Source organism: Lissotriton helveticus, chromosome 5_1 (assembly GCF_964261635.1).
Source record: "Lissotriton helveticus chromosome 5_1, aLisHel1.1, whole genome shotgun sequence".
Classification (NCBI taxonomy): Eukaryota; Metazoa; Chordata; class Amphibia; order Caudata; family Salamandridae; genus Lissotriton; species Lissotriton helveticus.
In genome coordinates, this window is record NC_136065.1 from 1663553021 (window position 1) to 1663560891 (window position 7871).

General features: G+C 40.9%; 2 non-coding genes across 2 annotated transcripts; both read left to right on the forward strand.

The window, feature by feature from the left end:
- The first annotated feature begins 1379 nt into the window (after window positions 1–1379).
- Window positions 1380–1452, forward strand: TRNAR-ACG (transfer RNA arginine (anticodon ACG)). Its single transcript has one exon. It is a non-coding gene; the product is annotated as a tRNA-Arg (tRNA).
- A 6097-nt stretch (window positions 1453–7549) lies between these two features.
- Window positions 7550–7622, forward strand: TRNAR-ACG (transfer RNA arginine (anticodon ACG)). The gene has a single exon. It is a non-coding gene; the product is annotated as a tRNA-Arg (tRNA).
- Window positions 7623–7871: the final 249 nt, after the last annotated feature.

A 7871-nucleotide genomic window follows, 5' to 3' on the forward strand; every position in this document is an offset into this window, starting at 1 on the left:
AAATTTACCGATGGGTAAATTTACCGAATCTGTAAAATACTGAATCGGTATTTTAACCTATTCGATAAATTTGATATGTAGGTGGGACTCTTCTGAGTCCCACAACCCTTACCGTATCTGTATTTTACCATCAAATATATTTGATGGTAAAATACCGATTCCGGTGTGCATGCACATGTGTGCATGCACACCTGTGCCATATGACAGGCAGACCTGCCCTTAGGGCAGGTATGCCTGCCACATGGCACCCGAGCCTCTTTTGGGGGTGCCAGAGGGTGTCAAAGTGACACCCCCTGCACCCTTGTGGAATTCGGTATTTACCGATTCGGTAAATACCTTATCGGTAATGCCCATTCATTCCTATGGGCTGCAAAGCCCATAGGAATGAATGGGCATTACCGGTCAGTATTTACCGAATCGGTAAATACAGATTTTTACCGATTCGGTAAAAGGAACATCTGGATGTTCCTACATGTCCCCCATTCTTATTTACGGATTTTTTGATTACCGAATCGGTAAAAGTCGGTAATTAAAAATCGGTAACTGAGTCCTACCTACATCTGGCCCCTAGTCTCTTATTTTTCCTTTTGGTCTGGTCTCTCTCTTTATCTCTCCTCTGCTCTTACGTCTCCCTTGGCCTCAACATGGAGGGTTAATTACATTTATCACTACATTGTCAAAATCGAATTTCCACTTTTTTTTTCATTTTTAGTCATATTCTTTAAATGTAGTTATTTCAGTCCTTAGTGTTTTTTCCCGAGTTTTTTTCACTGTTAGCTGTATACAGCATGCTCCCCATTGGATGGAATTTCATAAGAAAGTTTCAATTTCTATCCGGTCTGTCACTTCACAGTTTTTAAACTGAGATGTTACACTAACCCCGCTCCCCAAACGCCCCCACCCGCGCCCGTAGCTTTTTATCTGATCGTTGTGGCCTGCTGTGAGGCACTACAGCTCCTGTCCCCTGCCTAAGACTTGCTAATTGAGCTGCTCATCTCCTGAGGCCTGGGATGGGCGGAGATGCTCCATGCTGTGCCTCCTCTGCCGGCCCATTGTCATTCTGCCCATGATAATGGACCGGCCTCACTCTGTGACCTGCTGAGAGTCACACTCGGCACTGTAGCGAACTTTCAGGTAGGAAAGTCAGCCCAGGTATGTGGGTCCATCCTCTAGAACCAGGCCTGGATCCAGGGGGGGGGGGGGGACAAGCGCCCCCCCCCCCCCCCCCCGACCCCCCCGCGGACGCCCATGTGCTCAGGTCCTATTGAGTTTCCAGCGCTCCGCAGGACTCGCCAGACACGAAAGAGCGTGTGCACATATATCCCATGATGCTCTTCTGGGTGCTGCGACTCGCGCCATCCTGGAGCCTAAATAATTGCGGGCCAGTGGCGCAATGGATAACGCGTCTGCCTACGGAGCAGAAGATTCCAGGTTCGACTCCTGGCTGGCTCGGCAGATTTTTTTCATCAGTCCAATTACATAAATTCTTTCTCGAAGAGTCCGGCTTCTCATTTATATATATATATAATGGGAAAAAATATATTTTAATGTAAAGAGTATCGGGAGCATCCCTGAAAGCTCTGTTTAATTGTTGTAATACAGGTAACTATCGGTTTGAGAGCACTCAGTAATGTTAAAGTAAACACGAATAGCTAAATGTACTGCTTAGTGTCAAGGTATCACGGATGAGACGAAATCTAATGCGCACTTAAGGAACATGTAGGTGCTAAGGTGCATGATCTAGAAACATGAATAACTGAAAGCAGTTGACGCCTGTTCCCTGTTTCAATGCATCATGTCTGTGTCTGGGCACTGTGTCTGTGTAGTAAGGTAGTGGATCAAATAAGGATGGAGATCCAGACAGAAAGGTTGATAAGGTGGTTTATTTCAGGCAGAGTAAATCAACCCACGACCAGTAAAGTAGAATACCAGGTTTGCAATGGTCAAAGCATACAGTATAACATTCTAAGAACATGGAATAGGAACTCTAAAGAAGGCATTCCTTAAAGAGCTAGTATACTAATAATAAAGTACATACTACACATCCTTCCCCTAATAAATATAAAGATAAAAAGTAGATAAAAAAACAAAGTAAAGTAAGCAAATGCATACAAAGAAAAACAAGATTAATCCAACACATCATCATGGAATCTTACAGGAACAGATCTAATTCTCCGACTGTGATCCCTACCATCCCCCGCACCAATGGAATTGGAAACAGGCTGTAAAGTGGGAGGAGGCATGAGAACGTTGGAATCACCATGTGCTAACAGGGAAGTGTCAAGGACAAGGCTATTGCCGGGAACAGAAGGAACATTTGGAGAGGTAGATGATTCACCAACACCAAACCAGTCAGAATAGCGATCATCCGATAAATCTGAGGTCTGTTTGTTGGAAGAAATTATCTTTGCTTGTTGATCAGAGATCTTAATAAGGGCATTCTTGTTCCACCAACCCCTTTCAAATAAAAGAGCTGCAGAACGAGAAACTTTCAACACTTTAACTGGAGCAGAAAATTTGGATTGCCCCTTAGTTACCTTCACAGGTTTCCTAATGATGACCCAATCACCCGAAATAAGAGGTTTTTTTTTTCTGTGACATGCATGCGTTTGTCATAATTATTTTTGTAACTCTCTTGTTTACTCTTGACATGTTCACGAATTTTAGTTAAATCCACGTTGACAAGAGAACTTTTCATCAACCAAGAAGGGTTCAACCTAGAAGTGGGAATTCTGCCCCGCAGTAAAACAAAAGGGGACACTCCTGTGGTACTGTGCGGGGTGCAATTATAGTTCCAAATTTTCTCGCTAAGAAATTCAGCTACATCAAGTTTATTAGCACAGGCTGTTTGAATAGCTTCCTTCAACAAACGGTTGGCTCTTTCTACAAGACCATTAGAAGCAGGACTGTAAAGAGGAACTAACATGTGCTTAATGTCAACATTGTTTAAAAACAAATTCATCTCCTGTGAGACAAAGTGTGAACCGTTATCGGAAACAATTTCATGTGGAGTACCATCGATGACAAACAAACCCTTTAAAAATGAAATTACAGCAACAGAATTAGGGTTCTTGACTAAAGAAAAATAAATCCATTTGGAAAAGTAATCAATGGCAACTATTAAGAATTTGAGGTCATCCTTAAAAACAGCAAATGGACCAGAAAAGTCTATGGCAATTTTCTGCCAAGGAGACTCAGGCCACTCTACAGGAACCAGTGGTGAATTAGACAACTTCCAGTGTTTATCAGAGCATAGACACTGTGGACATTGATTGACAAAGGATCTAACCTGGTTATCGATACCAGGCCACCAATAAGTGGTTTTAATTTTATTGGTGGTACCAGTGATACCAGGATGAGTTTCATGGGCCAGAGAAATGATGGATTGCCGGATGCCAACGGGTGGGACAAATTTGTCTTGCCTGAACAAAATGTCACCTGACACCGACAATTCAGATGCAACTTGTGCATAATGTTTTTCTTCCATTGACATGTTTCTATCTCTGGGCCAACCTTTAATCAAAAATTTTTTGACATTGAGTAAGCAAGAATCGTTATCCATACCTTTTAACCAGTCTTGTTTAGTAAGTTTTGTACCTTGAAGGGCATCATCAACAGCAAATACATATTCTAAGTCAGAGTTGACAATGTTACAAGTGGATAAAGGAATGCGTGATAAACAATCCGCACGAATGTTTTTTCCTCCAGGTAAGTATTTTATTTCAAAATTAAATTCTTGAAGACGTGCCAATAGTCTAACTAAACGCGAAGAAGCTCTATTGGAGGAACTCTCGCCGAGCATATAAATTAACGGCTTGTGGTCTGTGTATAAAAGAAATCTGGTGCCCCAAATGTACATTTTAAATTTTTCAACTGACCATGAACAAGCTAAGGCTTCTCGTTCTATGGTACTGTAATTTGCTTCAGCTGAAGTTAATGAACGAGAAGCGAATGCAACGGTGCAATCTTCACCTTTAACTATTTGACTCAGAACAGCTCCTAGGCCACGGGAACTAGCATCAACGGTAATGATGCTTTGAACACCATGGGAAAAGGGCTTGATGGCAGGAGCAGAGAGTATCAGATCTTTGACAGAGTTAAAAGCAGATTGAGATTCAGGGGACCACACAAACTTAGCATGTTTTTTTAACAGATCTCTAAGGGGTTGAACTACAAGAGCATAGTTCCTAACAAAACGAGCATAATATTCGCTCAACCCCAAAAATGCCCTGAGTGAGTCTTTATCAAGAGGGGGAGGAGCATTTTTAATAGCATCTAGCAAAGAAGATTTGGGTTTAATGCCATCTTTTGAGAGGTTGTGGCCTAAGTAATCTACATTACTAGCCAAAAATTTACATTTCTTCTTGTTGACGGTAAGACCATTATTTAGTAGAGACTTTAAAACATACTCCATCAATATGTAATGTTGATCCAGGGATTCAGAATGAACCAAAATGTCATCCTGGAACGCCTGAATTCCGGGACAATTATAAAAAATGGAGTCCATTAATCTTTGAAATATACTGGCTGCAGAGGCAAGCCCAAAAGGTAACCTTTTATACATATATACACCAAAAGGTGTAACGAATGTTGTGAGAGGTTGAGATTCTAAAGATAAAGGAATTTGGTGGTACGCTGAGCGCAAATCGATAGTGGAAAAATATTTGCTACTACCGATGTTGGCCAGCATATCATGGATTTTAGGTAAGGGGTGTACATCAATGATAATGTTGCGATTGAGTACACGCAGGTCTGCACATAAACGAATTTCCCCAGAAGGTTTTCGAGCTACGACGGCAGCAGAAACCCATTCTGAAGACTCAATAGGAGAAATAATGTCTTGAGCAATAAGAGATTCAATATGTTTTCTCAAATCCTCTCTCACAGACAGAGGGACAGGCCGCACCTTTTGAATAACAGGGCAAGCGTTGTCTTTTAACTTAATATCATGCACGAAATTTTTCACCAACCCAATCCTATCTTCAAAAACAACCTTGTATTTTTCTAATACATTACAAAGAATGGGGTCATTACAATAATCAAAAACAGCTAGTAAAGGAAGATCACCCAAAGTAACGGGTTCAGGATGACCGGGTTTTAAAATAATGCCCAGTCTGGCTTGGTCTTGCCAACCTATAATATCACGGCCATTGTGTGCAACGTATATTTTAGTATAGATAACACGACCTTTAAAATCAATGTTGTCTGGAAAATATCCACGCATAGTTATGTCAAAACCCCCGAAAGCTTTAGGATTAACATCAGTAGTGAATAATTCTTTGTTATTCCAAGAGCACTGAAAAGTGGTTTCATCCAAAATGGTAATAGGGGATCCGGAATCAGCCATAACCTGTATGGTCTGAATCCCAATAGAAATGGTGCAAATAGGCCCCTTGATGCTGAAATCACACAAAGCATTTACCTGAATGAACGAAATAGAAGAAAGGTTTAACGCATCACAAATTTCCTCCTCAGAATAAACCATATTAACCTTAGACTTATCTTTGGGTAAACGACACGAAGCAGCAAAGTGACCTACACGTTTACAATTAGAACATCTTTTACCTTGTGCAGGACATTTTGGATTATTTGCAATGTGAAACTTTGAACCGCACCTGTAACAAAATGCATTAGTTTTGGGTTCAAAAACTTTTTTCCCAATATTACGGTTAGAAACCACATTAACATTGCAATTGTCCCCTGATGCCTGCGAAATATTGCAAACAGTTGAAGAAGAGGCATGTTCAGCTAAAATTTTAGAGGAGACAACAGAACACTCAATACTTTTCGCAATTACAATGACTTCATCCAAAGTTGGATTTTTACATGTCAAAATTCGCTCTTGGATCTTCTTATTAAAGCAATTAAAAACTAACTGATCACGAAGAGCAGTCTCCAGATAGGTACCAAATTCGCATTTCGATGCAAGAACTCTTAAAGTAGCTACATAGTCTTCTATGGACTCTTCTTGTAACTGTTTCCTTTTAAAGAACATATGTCTCTCTACCATGACTGATGGATCATCTTTAAATTGTTTGCCCAGACGTGTTAGTGCCTCGGTATATTCATTCCATGAGTCATCATCAGCAGGAGCTTGAACTACTGCTAAATTGTCAAATAATTGTTGGCCAGCATCTCCTAAGTGATTGAACAGGATAGCTCTTTTTCTGGATGCAGGATATTCTAGAGCATCTATAGCTTCCAAATAGTTTGTAAATACACGTAGCCATTTGTGCCATGGAGTAGGAGGTTTGCCAGGAACAATTAAAAAAGATGGAGGTGCTACAATCCCATTGTTGTTATTACCTGAAGCAGCCATAATAATTCACACAAAAAAAATTTTTGTATATATTATGATAATTTCTTACTTGTCAGCCTTGAAATAGCACTGTCAGGAAAAACGATCTTTTAAACCTAGACAGAAGACGACCAAAATTTCACAGACAAGGTCGCGTTGACAAGAAGTTGAGGAGTGCGATGCCTGTCAGCGTTATATGAAGCAGACGCGGAGCGCTGAAATAGACGTTTTATTTTGAGAAGTTGACGTCAAGCGCTGCACACGTAAATACAGCTGGAGCGTAAGCAGTTGGAGTTGAGCGCCGATAACGTAAACAAAGCTGGGGCGCACTTAGATCACAGCATACGCTGGACGCATTCCAGAGTGACGCTGTAGACGTACTGCGCGTGTGCCAGAAGCGCGTACGAAAACAATTCCACAGCTAGCCTCACGAGCGTAGAATGCTTCGCGCATTTGAAAATAAACGGTATGGAGTAGGCAGCGCTCAAAGACGGCTTCCAGGTAATAAATTATTAAAAAAAAAACTCACAGTTTATGTGAAGGTGGTTTCAGAGATGAAAACGAAAATTCCCAAGTTAAAATCCGATTTTAACAGAAACGTTGGAGCCAGTGACCTTAAAGTTCATGGTCGAACTGCTCATGTCGGTGGGTTTGATGCCAATCAGCTTCCGATCGTCGCCAATAATTGTAGTAAGGTAGTGGATCAAATAAGGATGGAGATCCAGACAGAAAGGTTGATAAGGTGGTTTATTTCAGGCAGAGTAAATCAACCCACGACCAGTAAAGTAGAATACCAGGTTTGCAATGGTCAAAGCATACAGTATAACATTCTAAGAACATGGAATAGGAACTCTAAAGAAGGCATTCCTTAAAGAGCTAGTATACTAATAATAAAGTACATACTACAGTCTGTGCCAGTTAAAAGGAGAGCTCTGATTGGCTGTGTGGCCAAATCTAAGCGTCTTTGATCCAGTCAGAAGAGCCGACCGGAGTTCTGGCCAAAGTATACAATACGCCTCCAATGCTTGGTCGATCTCCCGAAAGTGCATAACGTTGCTGAAACTATCCAACATTCTATGAGTTCCATAAGTCCTTTCACCTCGGTGTTTACTCTTTGCTGCTGTTGTATTATGCGTTTGGATTTGAACTACACGTTCATATTAATACCCAAAACGTTATCATCCTCACGCTCCCAGGCCACCCAGAGTTTTCATACTCTAGGACTCTGCCCCGTCATGGCTGTCATGTGGCGGGCCAGTGGCGCAATGGATAACGCGTCTGCCTACGGAGCAGAAGATTCCAGGTTCGACTCCTGGCTGGCTCGATATTTTCTTTTAGCACCTTCAGTCATTTAAATATTCACGTTTTCCCAAATATTTAGATTACAAAAATACACTTCGTGGATCATATATTCTTCAAAATTAAACGAACAGTTATATCAAAAAATGAAACAAGTGAACTTTGACGTGGTCTCAGCTTTTTATGTATTTGTGTGGCATTTAAACTTTGAAAAGAATAACACATATTCATGAAAATACGCATAACAGAGAGTTTCTTTGGTTACTCAGTATTT